We start from the raw sequence: 17,618 nt of genomic DNA on the forward strand, positions 1-17,618 counted from the left end.
TAGTAGATGCTTGAAGCTTTGCAATGAGATATATTTGACTTTTCTCCCCCTACGAAGTACAATTTTACAAGCATGTAAACAGAGGGCTCAATATTTTTGTCATGGATAGTAGTTTCTCATTGGGCAATTGGTTTATGGCACATTACGTTCAATCACTGTTGTTATTTTTCTTTTCTAGACTGATATCTACTACTTCTTTCTTTCCAATAGTCTCCCTTTTTTTATTTATTCACTTATTTGTTTTTTTAAACACTATACATAGACCAGTATTTCTCTACACTGAAATACAGTAGCTCCCAATGGGAATCAAATGTAAAACAGCTCATATGAAAGGAGAGAGTGCTGGCAATTTATCTACATGGAGCTCTTGAGGATGAAATGCTCTTTTAAATGCTGTGAGTACTCTAAGTGAGGGAAGGAAGGTTTGGTTTAATCCAGTATTTTATATTACAACATTTACTGTAAATTAAAACAAGTCAATTGCTCATCAAACCCAGTGAGTGTTGGAAGAAAGGCCCTTAATAGCCCATGTCAATCAAGAATTACAGTGCCACTTTATGATATCTAGTGTTGTTGAAGAATTTTTTTTTTATATGTTTCTTTTAATAATATGTAGTTTGAATGAACCTCTTGCAAGTAAATGTTATGCACAGATAAGTGTATGTGGAATATTCATAACATCTACAGAGGAATAGAAATCACTCAGAATTGCCCTCTCTGAGAATTCATTTATCACCTAAGAAGGTTCTAAAAATTTTAGAGAGCAATAAATTAAACAGAAAATAAGGCGTATTATTAACAATGGGTTCTACATGATCATTACTCATGTTATTTAATATGTGCCTTCCATTATGCTCCTGCATCATTTCTTACTTTGTTCTAGAGAATCCATTTATCTTGCAAGGAGAAAAGGAAGCAACACTGTGCATCAGATTTTGGAGTAAATAAACAGTTATCCTTAATCCAGAGAGAAGAAAGGAAGGAGAACATATTAAGGTACGAAATTTCCTTTACTCTCTTTCCTACGTTTCCCTTCCCTCTTCATTATTTGATTTGATTTCTCTTCTCTTCCTCTCTTCACCTTGGTGGATTAATTTTCCACCTATTCTCCTCTCCTCCCCTTGAAAGACTCAATTCTTCCTATCTCCCCTGTGTTATTGGTGGATTCTCTTCCTCCAGTCTCCTTCCATTGTTGTAGAGGACTTAGTACAACAACTGAAATAGATTAAAAATTAACCATCTTCAAAATCTTCCCTTCCAGTGTACTCCCTTTTTACATTACTATCTCAGTGGTGGAGCACATTAAGAAATTGATTTAAGGTTCCCATTGCAGTTTGCAAGTTTGAGAACTTAGTTTTTGCTGTTATTTTTGAGTGCCCCTTCATCAATTGCACTGCATCATCACTTATCCTTGTGTCCCCAAAACTGACAGAAATGTGACTAATGGAAATTAGAAACAAAATATACATTCCGCCTATCTTTCTCTTCAACTTAAAGACTCAGTTCTTTCTTTTTCATTCTCCTTTCCTTGGATGATGAAGCTTTCCCTCAACTTCTTCCTCTCAGTGTTTTTTCTTCCTCCTATATACCATACTTCGATAAATATGCGATAACGCCTGGACACCTTCCACTCATTTATTTCCTTAATTTTACCACTGGTACTTACCTATTTTGCCTTGCGGAACATTCTTTAAGGTGAAGTTATGCCTTTTCCCATAAAATAGTGTCAACTTTTCATATTACGATCGATTATTTGTCTTACTTGTTCCGGTTCTGTAATAGACAATATGGTGTGCACTCGTAATGGATCATCGCGCGTCATGACGCGCCAGCTTGTGTTTTGACGATTTTCAGTGCGCAAGCAGTGTTTCAAACCTTCATGACGGAAAATTACGTACTATTTCGATTTTTTTTTCATGTTTACCTCCACAAACCATGCACGTTAGCCCCAAAAACCATCCACGGGTAGCCCCACAAACCATTGACGTTAGCCCCAAAATCCATTCATGGGTAGCCCCACAAACCATTGACGTTAGCCCCAAAAACCATCCACGGCTAGCCCCACAAACCATTCACACAAGGTTAGTTTAGGCCTGTTAGGTTAGGTTCCATTAGCACTCATTTCACCCCTAAATTCATCGAAAAAAGAAAGCGCGGCGCCATCTGCACACACACAATGGAAACAGCGGCATAATGTGGCAGGCAATGCCAATTTCTTACGTAAAAAGTGATTAATTCTTGTTCGGCAGCATTAAACTATGAAGTTTTTACTTTCCGTGAAAGAAAATATCTCCAAGAACGTCCAGAATGCTAAAGAAACTCATTTCAGTAAGTACTTTCTCCTGTAAATTTGAATAAATCCGTCTGGGCAATATCGCATATTTACCCATACTTCTCCTTGGACCATTCAGTTCTAATTTACTATGTTTCTCCGTGATTCAGTTATTTCCTCCTACATCTAACACAAACCAGTTCTTCTTATATTCAACTTTCCCCATCGTGATTCCATTTCTGCTATCTCCTTCCTATCTCTTTGGAAGGTTCAGTTTTTCTCATCTCCACTCTTCTTCTTGCTGGATTCTCACTCATTAAGAGAGAAGGTAGAAAAATTTAAGGAAAGCAATTCACCCCAGAGATATGTAGAATGTTGTCCTCCAGAGAGAAGGGAGGAAAATTGTAGGATGATAATCCACCAAAATGAACCAGGGGAGATAGGAAGAATGTACTCCTCCAGACGGAAGGAAAAAAAATATAGGAAAATAATCCACCAAAGCAAAGACAGAAAGAGAAGGATAGGAAGAATGGACTCCTCCAGAGGGAAGGGACTAAAATTAAAAGGGGATAATCTAGAAGGGGTAAGAGAGAGAGATAGAAAGAGTGGACTCTTCCAGAGAGAAAGAGGTGGGGAAATTAATGGAAGATCTGCTAAGGGGAGGAAAGAGAGAGATTTGAGGAAAGGACTCTTGGAGAGAGAATGATGGAAAATTAAAGAAGATAATCCACGAAGGGGAAGAGCTCGAGATACTGAGAATAGATTCCTCCAGAAAGAAGTGAGGAACATAAAAGAAGATAATCCACCAAAAGGAAGAGAAAGAGACAGGAAGAATGTACTCATCCAAAGAGAAGGGATAAAAATTAAAGGAAGATAAATTAACAAGAGAAAGAGAGAGAGAGAGAGAGAGAGAGAGAGAGAGATATGAAGAATGTTGTCCTCCAGAGAGAAGGGAGGAAAATTGAAGGAAGATAATCCACCAAGATGAAGGAGGGGAGATAGGAAGAATGAACTCCTCCAGAGAGGAGGAGGGAAAATTATAGGAAAATAATCCACCAAAGCAAAGACAAAAAGAGAGAAATAGGAAGAATGGACTCCTCCAGAGGGAAGGGACTAAAATTAAAGGAGATAATCTAGCAGGGGAAAGAGAGAGAGAGATAGAAAGAGTGGACTACTCCAGAGAGAAAGAGGTGGGGCAATTAATGGAAGATCCACTAAGGGGAGGAGACAGAGAGATTTGAAGAATAGACTGCTGGAGAGAGAATGGAGGAAATTTAAAGGAAGATAATTCACCAAGGGGAAGAGCTGGAGATACTGAGAATGGATTCCTACAGAGAGAAGGGAGGAGCATTGAAGAAAGATACAAGGAGAAAGGATATATATATATATATATATAGGAAGAATGTTCTCCAGAGAGATGGGAGAAAAATTGAAGGAAGATATTCCACCAAAATGAAGAAGGGGAGATAGGAAGAATGGACTCCTCCAGAGAGAAGGAAGGAAAATTGAGGGAAGATAATACATGAAGAGGAGGAGAGAGAGAGATAAGAGAAATTGGTTTCTGTAGAAAGGAAGAAGGAAAATTGAAGGAAGATTATCCATCAAGAGGAAGAGAGGGAGTTAGAAGAAATGGACTCATCCAGAGAGAAAGGGGGGTGCAATTAATGGAAGAACCACCAAGGTGACCAGAGAGATAAATTGGAAAAATGGACTCAACCAGAGAAGAATTGAAAAGTGAAGGATGGTAATCCAACAAGGTGAAGAGAGGGAGATGGAAAGAATGGAATCCTCCAAAGAAAAGGGAGGAAAATTAACGGATGATAATTCACTAAGGGGAAGAGATGGAGATAAGATGAATGGGCTCCTCAAGAGAGAAGGAAGGAAAATTAAATGAAGGTAATATACCAAGGGAAGAGAAGGAGATAAGAAGAATTAACAGAGAGAATGGGGGAAAGTAAAAGGAAGATAATCCACGAAGGGAAAGAGGAAGAGATACTATGAAAAGACTCCTCCAGAGAGAAAGAAGGAAATTTGAATAAAAGTAATCCATAAGGGAGAAGAGAGAGGGAAAGAAAGAATTCATTCCTCCAGAGAGAAGGGAGGAACATTGAAGGAAGATAATCCACTAAAGAGAAGAGAAAAAGATAGGAAGAATGAACTCATCCAGAAAGAAGGAAGGAAAATTGATTGAAGATAATCTATAAAGGGGAGGAGAGAGAGAGAGGTAGAAAAAATGTACATCTCTAGAGAGTAGGAAGGAAAATTGAAAGAAGGTTATCCAGCAAGGGGAAGAGAGGGAGATAGAAAGAGTGGACTCCTCCAGAGAGAAAGTGGAGGGACAATTAATGAAAGATCCACCAAGGGGAATAGGAGATAAAAGCAAGATGAAGTGAGTTCACTAAGGAGAAAATGGGAGAAAATAGAAATTAAAAAGTGAGGTCAATCACTTACCTCAATAGTTTTTCCTTCCTCTCCTGGTCCATTGGAAGCAGGTCATCTGATATTGCTATGCTGAATCTCTATAGTGTCTGTGTTGTTGCTATTATTTTTTAACTTTCTTCAAAGTCTGGTGCACACACTTTCTTCCTGCTTCTCCGTTGAGGCCAACAGATCCTCTGTAACAAAATTTGAATAGATACAAAAGCATAAGAAACATATAAGTAACATATACTGCATAATCAAGTAGCACTGTGTATTAATTAAAGGTTGTTACAATTAAGGTACTTTTAAAAGTAGATAGGGGTAATGCTATCCCCTGAAACCACAAACATGTGGTGTCATTAAAAATATATGTTTTCGATTGATGTATATCCACAACTTATTTCAACCATTTATCTCATAAAGGAAGTGTAAAAAAAATCATTTTAATGGAGAATTCTCAAGAAATAGCTATATTGAGAATTATCAGAATGTATTATATATTCTACTATTCAATAATTTTTATTTTAGGCAGCTGGCCCCTGTGGAGGAGTTAGCACATCATGCTATGATGCCAGGGATCCTAGGTTCGAATCTCAGCCTGGGCATGAATGTTTGTTGTGACTGCCCATTCATCAATTTTTTATCATATCATCACTCATCCCTCTTCGCAAATTAAACAAAAGTGGCACAAAAGGCAATGTAAAGTAAAGCAAATTAATCAATATTATTTTATGCTGAAGACTAGAAACTATAAAGACTGGGAGGCATGACTAGTATTAAATATTTGTAAACCTGCAGCAGAAGTATTACTTTCTTGATCTCGTTGTATGTAAGTATTGCTTGACTTGTAAAAATTACCTTTTAATTTGCAGCTGTTTTGGGCAATTAAATACTTTTTTTGGATGTAACGTTCTGGTACAACAGATGCTCCCTTTATCATACATACATATATTCTTAATTTGATCATCTATATACACCTCATTTGTTTAAGAAGTAAGCTGATGTACTAAAGCACAATATATAACTTGTTTGGTAAAGATATAATCCATCATGAATTGTCCCCTCAAAATTTTGAGAAATGCCAGAATTTACTAGATTACCTTGTGAAAAAAATTGCAGAAAGGATATAAGGAATCATCTAAGTTGATGAAATTAATATTAGAAATTCATATTTTCCATATTTTCTGTCTTTTTTCTTGCCCTTTAGGCAATGAATGATGATTAAGTGATATTGATGAAGTGACTCTCAGAATGAAATACTCTTTCATGCAAGATCTCAAACCAGGAAATGAAATTTTTTGAGTAATCGAATGGGGAAAATACTGGAGATGCCAGACATGTTTACCTTTGAAAGCAATACAATGGTGGAAATCCTGAATTCTATCCTCAGTGTGTTAGTAACAATCTTCAACCACAATAGAAGTCCAATGTTTACATTTTTCAGGGAAGTAATTTGAAAGAACTCAAAATGTTGGAAAATGTAAAATATCAGGAATATTTTATCAGTTTCAAAGGAATTAGTTACAAGTAATGAAATTAAAAGAAACACTTTACTTTTGAGGAATTGTAAGTCTAACGAGTTACTTTAAAAGTAAGTAAACAGTTACTTTTTTGCAATAGAAATAATATTGTCAACAGTTACTAATACAGTTACTTTACAACACTCAAATTGTTTATTTGTGATTTTGTGGATAAGAGCTGAATTTGGCAACTCTGTTTCCAATTACTTATTGCACAGAATTAGTTACTTTTCAAAATGAGTATTGGGTAACTATAACTCACTTATTTCTTGAATTAAATAACTGTAATTGCAACTTAGTTACATTTAAAAAGTAACATTCCAAACACTGCATTTTTATAGTATGCTGCTCTCCCAACATCTTGTAAATTGAGTGAATAATACGAGAAGAAATAAAGCACAAAGATGTAAAATGTAAAAATGCATTATGATCACAATTGAAATATATTATTCCTATTGTAAACATAGCATGATTTAAAATCTTAACCTCTTATCACTACTTCTCTCAAACAGGAGTTTCTTTGTGAGAGTGCCTTCCTTAAAATAACTTAATCATGTATTAATATTTCTTCTAAAAATTATATAATTCATGTGTAAAATTTGGACTGAAATTGACAGAGTACAAAAACATATACTTGAGGAAAACAGACAAAAGGAGAGAGAGAGAGAGAGACAAAGAGATGAAGAGGTCAGAAAGAGAGGGTGGGAATTTACCCAGTTAATTTAAAATGTATAAATTACTTTCTACATCTCAGGTAACAAATGATGAATCCATTAACTTAAAAATGTTTTGCACCATAACAGCATACCATGCCATTGTCTCAGGTTCGGGTCCTGCACAAGTCTTCATTTTTTTACTTATTTTTCAACACAAAAGTCTACCGAGATGAAACATATTATGCTCTACTATTTACCACACTCGAATGTGTGGAAATGTTTTAGTATCATTATCAGCAAGGATTGATAAATCCATATGTATAATTATATTAACATGGTCATGAGAAAAAAATTATATTTTTTAGATTTATATTTTGGAGTTTTTCTTTATCACCATTGAGATTTTCTTTGTTTGGGGGTAAAAAACTTTAACTTTGAATGGATTACATGCTGATGGAATCTTTTCAATTTAATGTCATCACCTCACAAACAAGTCATGCAGTTTCCAGTTCTACTCCCAGCTTCTTTCTTCAAATTACTGTATCAACTTCTTCCTGTCAAATCATCCAAAAGTGTTTTTCTGTTCATCCCCCACTCACAGTAGTATTGCCATCACCTTGTAATCAAGAGGTCCTGGGTTCCATACCCGGTGGAGGCAGTGGTTCTGTTTCGACTTTAAACTGTAGGTCCAGTCCCGATTAGCCTTACTGTGAACAAAGTGGACTTAAAACCCATTTTTATGATTTTTTTCATTGAAAGTTGGAGGCCGCACCCTCTTATTGGCTTTGACATTTTGATTTCTGCACGGATGCATGCCCTGATGTTTTAGCTGCAAACCAAAGTTAGTTGAAGTAGATTGGTCAAATAGTCTACAAATTATAACATTTTTTGTCAAATAAGTGTACGAATTTGAAATTCGCGCCAAAGACCTATGCGAAACCGGGGTTACCTTCTGACAACCCCCTCGGCAGAGTAAAGGTTTAAATTATAGGCTAAGCATCACAGCTTTCACTTTCCATAGTTGCAAAAGATCCAAATTATATTTTTGCCTTGAAAGAAGCTACAGAGTCCTCCACACCTACAAAACCAACCTTGAACAATTCATGTGCTTCTTCCAATGTCATTCTGTGTTCCCATCATTAGACTCAAGTTGTTAGCATCTGTCTTACCCTCATTGTGCACTGTAAGATGAGATATTTGATGACTTCGTTGAACTCAATTTTCCTCCACAGGGACAGATATTTATATTTGTCTGCTGTCTCTATGGTAGCATTATCTACAACAATCAAGTTCATTATTTATATAACAAGCAACTCACCCAATCAACAATGATCAATTGGAATTGATTATATTTAAAGATAGAAGAATGCCTATAAGACATGAAACAGAACTCAAAGAGATGATTAACGTGGAAAATCTTACAATGCTATAATATAACCTAGTTAAAGAACATTCCCCTGCTGTGCCAGCCTACTGTATTAAATAACCAATCTCATTTTTTTGGAACATGTGCTGCATTTATAAACCACAAAACACTGCAGTGGAGGGATGGGGGTGATGAGCAAGCATTTAGGGGGCCCTTGCCATGTCATTTACATGGAGATAAATTAAATTTTTGGAGATAACACAAAAGAGCACAGTAATATATACCTTGAGCTTAACATGTGGAGATACAACAATTGCTTTTTGCAAAATAGTGATACCATTTATGATGAAGAAAAAAGTTTCCATAAAGTCTTACAAGTCAGAATCATCTACTACCATTTAACATTAAACAGTTTAGTCTATGTTCAAGTATACATGCCTGTTTTAAGATTTTGGAAGAATTGTTTTTGAATAATATCTCTATCAATAAGAGACATAAATTTCAACATGCTCATCATATCATTTTTTCTCTTATGAAAATAAAATAGTTTCAATTTTAGCACAGCAATCTCAGTAGAGGGGCATGTAATATTCTGAGAAGTACACTAACTGACAAATCTTTTTCTTTTCCCGAACTCAAAATTAAATGAAAACTTACACACAACAAAATTTGTTTCTGGTTGTAGAAGATAGCGTAAGCGTTTCAGTTGATAAAGGACCTCCACAATATTTGCATAATTTTGGAACAGACTGAAAATCCAAGAAATCAAACTTATGCAATTTTAAAAATATGAATTTTTTTTCTTTTTTTGTCTTCATTATGTATTCTAAGCAGAGAAGTGAAACTCTATATTTCATTTTTAGCCATTTATTTTTCTGGGACACTACAAGCAGAATCTACTTCTTCTAGATTAGAATGTACTGGTTCTGAAAATTTCTGATGATTTTCTAAAATTGTTGAATTCCTTTCGAAAAAGTACTTTAGAGCAAAACTCATGATAGAGTACTTGTTTTGTGGAGTACAACTGTCAGACCACAGAACAAACCTTTTAATATTTGGATGTTTTCAAGAATCATAGATAAAACTTTGACAACTGCATTTGCAATATGATTGGCAGATCTCCAAACCATTCTTTCATTCCACGAAGCACAATATGTGTTGTTGCCAACAGATCAGGGTGCTTTTACATGTCACATTTTTCTCCCTCTTACAATAAAAATTGAACACTGATGCTTGTGGAAGGCCTATAACATTATGCAAATCAAAAGTAACAAAACATGTTACTCCATTAGAAGATATTTTGACACTCTCATGATGTCTATTTCCCCTTTCTAATTAGCCAGATACATTTCTAGCTTCTTGTTCAGTGAATCCCTACCTTGCTTCCATTTTCTTTAACAACCTTATGTTAAACTCACTGTTGAACATTTTTCTGTAAATACACAACCTCAATAAATTTTCTATGTGTTCACAGCAGAATTTAAACATTTACATCACAGTTAAAAGTTCTTCTATAGACTGTTGTTTAGTGTCTGAGTAGCAATAATGAGATTCAATGCATGGGAATATATTGATGGTTACTTGGTTGCATGAGTCTTCTTGATAAACGTATCTGTATTCTTTCCACCACGAATACCTACACTTTTGCTTATCCTTCAGAGCTAAATGATAATAGTGGATTCTTCATTCACTTATGTCTAATGTTTAAGGGAAAAATTTCTTGCACATTTTCTTTGAATTTGCCACTGAAAGGAAGGAAACAATTGAAAGTTAACTCCTTCTACTGTTTTCGTTTGCTGTTTGTTTGTGGGATTTCACTTGCCTATTAGCGTACTGATTATAAAATGTCATTAAGTTTTTTTTTAAAAAAAACAAATACGTATTCTGCTTATGCTAAATGGTATATTGCCATAACTACAAAAACCTTATTTATAATAATATAAAAATTGTTCTATGATGTCACATATCCTACATATTTATGTTTCTCATCATGCAAAGTATTGCTACTTTGTAATATGTCACATGTATCAAGTCTTAACTTGTAAGATGTTTTCTAAGAGCCATAAATCTTCACACACTGAAAATGTGGTCTAACAACAGAACATCAAAGAAAGTATCATGTCAAATGGTACAAAATAACTTCGTTGATTGGCAATGGAGATTCAAAATATCATCCTACTCAGCTTACTTCATGCAGAAGCTGCAGTGGAGGAAGAAGGCAAATTGATCTGAGGCAACCCAATTCCACAATGCAACCAAGCTCTGTATGGATGTCATTGATAAAATGGTGAGGAAATACACCACTGACACCATCAATAGACAAGCCATATCATTTTAATATTCTGTATATTGCTGCCAAACGTCAAATCGCGCCTAACTTCAATCAGTGTTGCCAAGGCTCAAAATATAAATAGTGACCCTCGTATATTTTTTCCTACAGGAAAAAAAATTATTAGGTATTGTGCTATTAACAACTGAACTGATTTTTGCTTTGTGCTTGGAAACAAATGAAACTCTGGTAAGATAATGTATTTTGCTCATAGTTGGTTTGGTGAAGTGCGACAAATTCTACTGAGCATTGTTCTTAATTTTGACCAAGCTGTGGCTGCTTTCTTACATTCTGTTATCTTATGGGTAATCGAATCTGGAACATGACAATTATAACAATTTGGAGAATTACTGAAACCGTAATTATAACATCTATCGGCCGTTACAATTACTTGTTGGATCACATTGTACCATATAGATAATGCCTTGTTCGTTAGATGTTTCGCCATTACATTATTCCAAATTTTCTTCCAATTACATTTTGGATTTTCTCTTCCAATTCGAACGGTTATTATATTTGCATTAATTTGATCTCTGTAAATCTGTTTGACAGAAGGACTGTCATAAGTATGTTGCACGGTTCTATAAAACGCACAAATAGCAATATCAGTATAAAACATTAATTCTCTGGGGATAATTTTTATATCCATTGGTGCTGTTAATGGTACATCTTTTAACAGTGTGATTATTATTTGTTGCGTGGTGGCGTCAATTGGAGAATATATAGCTGAAAGACTGCTTTGAATAATTAAATAAATATATCTTCCTCTTTTCTGGGAGATATAGCTCGCTCATAGCCACGTGGAACACTGAGTCATGCCAGAGAAATTAGCCAACCTGTTGCTTCACCCTAGCTATTTGCTTCGCTGACAAGGTCAATGTCTTGGATAGGTACCAAAGCTTCTATAAAACGTAGATGTTTATGTATCTCACTTGCGATTTCAAACAAAGAAACCTGAGTTGATTTGCACGTAAAGTATATATCACTATTTCCGTCACTAACCGACTGCTATGTTCAATGGTGTCTCTGATAATTGTATAAAAATGTATACCTAGTATTTTCACTTTCTGTGCTACACGTACACCATGGGCGTCCAGAAAGGGGGGGGGGCAAGGGGGAAAATTAAAGTTAACAAAAAATTATATATTTCACACATATAATTTCATTTTAGCCACAATAATACATGTTAATTATTGCATGAACACCTTAAGTTCAAATTTAAGCAAGGTTTCTTTAGGGAACAATACTATTTTTGGGGAAATGGGCCTTATTAGCCCCCTGGAAGAAATACCTTTCTTGCCCCTCCCTGGAAAAAATCATGCGGACGTCCATGACGCACATTAGTGTTATTACTAAACAAATTGTTGACTCCTAAGGGTAACAAAAACGTTCTGTTAAATTTAAATTTAGCTTTGCACTCGATTCATTCTCGAAATATTTCAAGAACTTTTGTGCATTCTCCAAGTCCCTTTCGCTATTTAACAATAAGGTAATGTCATCCATATAACTACTAACTTGAATCGTTTTTGACATAACAGAAATTCCTTCATTTCTTTCTTGTAATCTTTTAAGTAAGGGAACCAGTGTTAATACAAATAATGCACTACTGAGTGGACTTCTTTGTAAAACACCTCGTTTCATTTGAAATGTTTTCGTAACACACCCATTAAGTTTTAGTTTTAACTGAGGGTTTCCTTACAAAATTTGTATCCATTTTATCAAGGTATCTTCAAAACCAAAAGCCTTTAAAACACTGTACATATATTTATGACTAACTCTATCATAAGTCTGTGAGAAATCCACTGATAAAATTGCTTTGTTAGCTTGCTGGTTTTGTGTTGTAATTATTACATCGCCTATAGTTTGTAATAAATTATGAATTGTTCTTTGAGGATTACATGCATATTGTGTGACCCTATTAGTTTATGCATGTAAGGAATTAGGCGGATGTTTATGCATCTGCTAATAATCTTAATATCGCCACTTAGAATTGTAATCGGGTGGAAGTCAGTAACCTCTTTGGGTTTCGTTTTTTTTTTTTTTTTAACAAAAACCACTATTCCTGTTCGACTTGAGGACCCTAATTTCCCACTCTGTAATAAATCATTGACCCATTGCGTGAAAACATCCCTAAAGAGATTCCAAAAGGTTTGATAAAAGTCTGAGGGCAGGCCATCCTCTGCCGTTGATATATTTCTGGCCGCTTTGAAAACTGCATTTCTTACTTTGATGTTCGTAAAGGGTTTACTAATTTCCTTTTGTTCTTCTTCAGTTAGTCTTTCTGTTACTTGGTTAGTAAAGTCCCAATCGGATTCTAAGGGATTATGAGCTTCACCCATTAATTTTAAATAATATTGTAAAAATATACTATGAATTAATCTGGGATTAGTTGTAATCTCTCCTGTGTCATCTGTTATCTCTGTTATTAGGTGACTTTTAACTTGTCTATGCACTTGTAAAATATGATATAAATTTTCCTCTTCATCATTATCCAAATGTAACTTTTTGCTTTTAATTTTTACGCTGATTCTCTTTTTTTGGTGTATAGATAGTAATTTTGATTTTATCTCATTAATGTAAGGCATATTTACATTACCTTGTAATGCTAGACTTTGTAAATCATGTAACATAGCATAATAAGAATTATACATGTTGTTAAGATCTCTACTTTTTTCTATACTATACATTTTACTAATATAACGAAATTTTGGTTTTACAATGAATTCCCACAATTCTGTTACGGTCTTAATGGGTGATCTACGCCTAACTAGCTCTAGCCAAGTGTATTTTATTAGCTGTTCATAATTTTTATCTGCCAATACTGAACAATTTAGCATCCAATTTTATTTTTAGAATTAAGACACTACGATCACTGAAGCAGGCGGAAAACACACTTACACTATGTAACTTTTCCTTATAACCCTCCGCAATATAAAATCGGTCAATGCGTGAAGAACTTTGAGCTGTAAAATGTGTAAATTCTAGTTGGTCTCTATGTTTACAACTCCATACATCTTGTAACTGTAATCCTTTTGTTAATTCAAAGAGTGTCTGTGAAAAGGTATAACCAGGTTGTTGATCTTGCCTATCTAGGACGGAATTAAAGTCACTTGCCACTAACGCAATTAATGTATGCGATATTAACTCTGAAATAATGCATATAAGCAGAAAGTATCAAGATTAAATGTCACCATTCTCTGGTTTAGTACAAAACTTAGGGCCCTGCAGTGCTAGAATGTCATTTAAGATTAAAAATGCTTTTAAAATCATACATATAAGCAGAAGGACACGAAATAAACGTTATAATGTTCTGATTAAGTAGAAAACTTGAGTCCTGCAATGCCTGAACATCATTTTAGATTAACGATGCCTTTGATATAATGCCATATAAGCAGTAGGTAATGAAAAAAAAAGTTATAACTCTCTAGTTAGGTACTATTAGGCTGGTTAACTACAAAAATTTGGGTCCTGTAGGACCAGAATGTCATTTCATCTTAACAATGTTTATCTTAAATAATGCATAAAAGCAGTAGGTAAGGAAATAGAACATTAAAATTTTTCGTTAAGTAGAAAACTTGGGCCCTGCAGTGCCAGAATGTTGCTTAAACTTAATAATGCTTTTTCAATCATGGATGTAAGAAAGGTAGTGAAATAAAATGATATAACATTCTGGATAAGTACAAAACGTTGGGTCCTGAAGTGCCAGAATATTGTTTCAGATTAAACACAGAATCAGAATGGTGCCTGTTCTCTATTGAGAAAGAATTTATGGCAGGAAATTGGTTGAAGTTTAGGGTTACAAAAAAGAAATTCAACTGTTTTATGGTGGAAATCATTATTATTATTACTATTATTATTATTATTATTATTATGACAGCATTTTTGTGTTTAAAATATCTGTAGTACAGATTGTGATTACAAATAGAGCTGTATCACTAATGTAGTTTTTTTTCTTTATTCTATTCTAATATGAATGCTTTTTCACAATAAATATATGTGAATAAAAAATAGAATAATATTATAAAAATATTTTGGAATTGCTTTAGCAACAATACTGGCTAGACTTTATGTTAGTTAAAAATCATTGTTGATCAAAGGAGCAACTTACATATTCATTGTTATAGGTGGTGAGGATACCATGGAGATACAACTCCCAGAAGAATATTTATGAGATAAATGAAATCATTAGAGTTTTACTGTTTACAAGTTATGAAGAAAGTGCTAATAATACAGACAATGTACATCTCATGAAGGGAACCCATAATACAGTCAGCAGTTGATTATTTAAAGGTTGGTGTAGCATATGTATTGAACGTACTGGAGCTATATTCACAGCAGAATAGTTTTAAAATTATTTTTGAGAAAAAGTACAAACTACAATTCTAGTAGTTCAGGGTGGTGTGAAGCTAACTGGCACATTTCAAATTGAAATTCTGCACTGGCGCAATAGCTTGTCATGATTGGCAGTAATGGTAGAGGAGAGGATGCCATTTCATATAGTCAGTTATAATGGAACATTGCAACTACCTGGTACCTGTGTTTGTAGTTATTATGAAATCAGGTCTGTGACAGGAGTGCAGAGTATCTTTAGACGGCAGTTCAATGTTGATCAACATGGACACGTACTGTCTCGGAATGCCATATTGGCCTGGGTGAAGAAATTTTATAAACATATCATGGCTATTAAAAACTAAAACAAGCCATTGTTCATGAAGTTGTAGCTAATGATGAGGTGCAGGTGCGGCAACTTCCAGACTTGCTTGCAACAGCATTGATGTAAACAATGGTCATCTGTCTGATATGTGTCTGATATGGTTTTCAACAAAATAAGCTTGCAATCTGTAAGTAATAAATAGCATACTTCGACGTATTAATAGATTGTCTTGCTTATTTTGCAGTTTCCATATATTATCTATGACCATTTGAAATGTGCCAGTCGGCTCCGTGACACCCTATATAATTTCCACAAAAAGTTAATTGACATTTTCTGCTTAATGTTATACTTATATTGGATCATTTATTATTAAATATCATAAAATAGTCTTCTGTAAGTAGCAGAACATACAGATTGCATTGGAAAGTTCCATCACAATGCTATTGCATAGTTTTCACTAACTGATTAATAATCTTATCATATAAATACTTAAAGAAACTGGAAATACAAACAGAAAATATATATTGCAACAGAAATTCTGCTTTCAATGTTAATAGGGGGAAAGACAGAGAAAATCTCCTGGAGAATTGTTATAAAATATGCTTCTAATTACGTACACATATTTCTTAATTCTGCAATATATTCAGTGCATTGAATAGAGTTTTCTTTTCTTTTTCAAAATCACCTTGTTTAGTTAAAATTTAATAATACCTAATTATCATCACATATAACTTACATATAAAACACACTTGTATGAAAATTTAAACAGAGATGAACTAAAGTATCATGGACAAGTTTCGTTTTATATTCCCAAAAAGAAAATACATAACATAAATGAGTCAGAAGGGAACCAACATTTTGATTGCAACATATCTGCACTTGCATTTCCTAATACAGTAACTAGCACAATAAAGAAGTTTTAAATAAACATATTCTTGAATTTAGATAAAATATGTTATTCACAAACCAGATATAAAAAAATTCCACAATATGTTTTTTTATGTAATTGACTTCAATATTTTCAAAGCTATACAATAGTGTTATCAGGATTAGATTGAGAACAGGTTTGAAACATGTGATGTGTGAGAACATTTTCACACTAGAACAGCGAGAGGGTTTAAAGTGTCCCTTAGCCTTACTGTTTCTTTAATAACTATCCTATTTTTCTTATTTCCCCCTAAACATTTTGTGACTTTTTGTAATTATTTGTCCTTTTTGAAATGGTATATTGAATCTACAAACTACCTATAATTTATTTTTGTGAAATTTCATGTTATTCCCCTAGAACAGTGGGTGGGGTAAATTTGACCCCTGTAAAGTTTAATTTGTACTTGCTGCAATATCAGTGTAAAGTTGTGGTTCCAGTATCATCTTGTCTTGAGCATATACCCACTTGTCGTAGTTTACATCCATGTCATCATTTAGGTAGTGTTATTGGACTGGGAAGGAGGAAGGACACCTCCGAACATGTCGTGTCAAGTAGCAGTTTCTTGTGATGAAATGTTGTGTATCTGGAATGTTCTATTGTTGATGTTTATAATATTAATTTTTATTCAAAATGTATCGTAGACCACCTAAATACTTTGATTATAATACATATGGCACTGAAAATAATATAAAATAAAATTATGTTACCATTCCAAAATAATTTAGAATTTTTAAATGCACTTCTCATGAGGGGTCAAAATGACCCTTTTCTGCTGTTCTGGAGGTATTGGATCTTTTGCTGTTCTAGTGATTATGAAAATATGGTTTCAACAGCTACTTTAGAATGTTTCATTTCTTTTTCAACAATCATGAAAATTGGAAAATCTTTCACGTAAGTGCATCTTTCAATCCAATATGTGTAATTTTATTGTAATTTTGTCATTGTGTGTCGTATTTCTGCAACTTGTGGCTAATTGAGATATCCGAATGACTGATGATTAGATAAGGAATGTGAAGGGACACTCACAAGGAATACCCATGCCTAGACTGGGACTGAAACCAGGAAAGTTTTGCTAATGAGATCAAATGTCGACTGTTTAATGCACTAGGCCACAGAGTCAGGCCCAATGTGTAGAAGCAGACATTAATTGCATAATGCTATTTTATTTTACTTTTATTGCATTACATTTCTTCTCTACTTCAGTACACCGGTTCATTGTAATGATATAGATGTGTGATGAATCAACAAATAGATGTATGAGATTGAAACCTGGCCATAATATAATCATTTCGTGACTATTCACATATCAGAATTTATGAGAAACAGACAAAAATAAATAAATGCTCTTCTCATTTTCATATTCACGTAGAATACAATGAATGGGAATTCTGCTCTAGAATTACATTATTATTACTGCAAAAACTGTTGTAATTAATTTTCACATGAATTAGTGTTTCAATTTAATAAGAGTA

The sequence above is a fragment of the Lepisma saccharinum genome, chromosome 13 (genome assembly GCF_977018435.1).
Source record: "Lepisma saccharinum chromosome 13, izLepSacc3.1, whole genome shotgun sequence".
In the NCBI taxonomy this organism is placed as follows: domain Eukaryota; kingdom Metazoa; phylum Arthropoda; class Insecta; order Zygentoma; family Lepismatidae; genus Lepisma; species Lepisma saccharinum.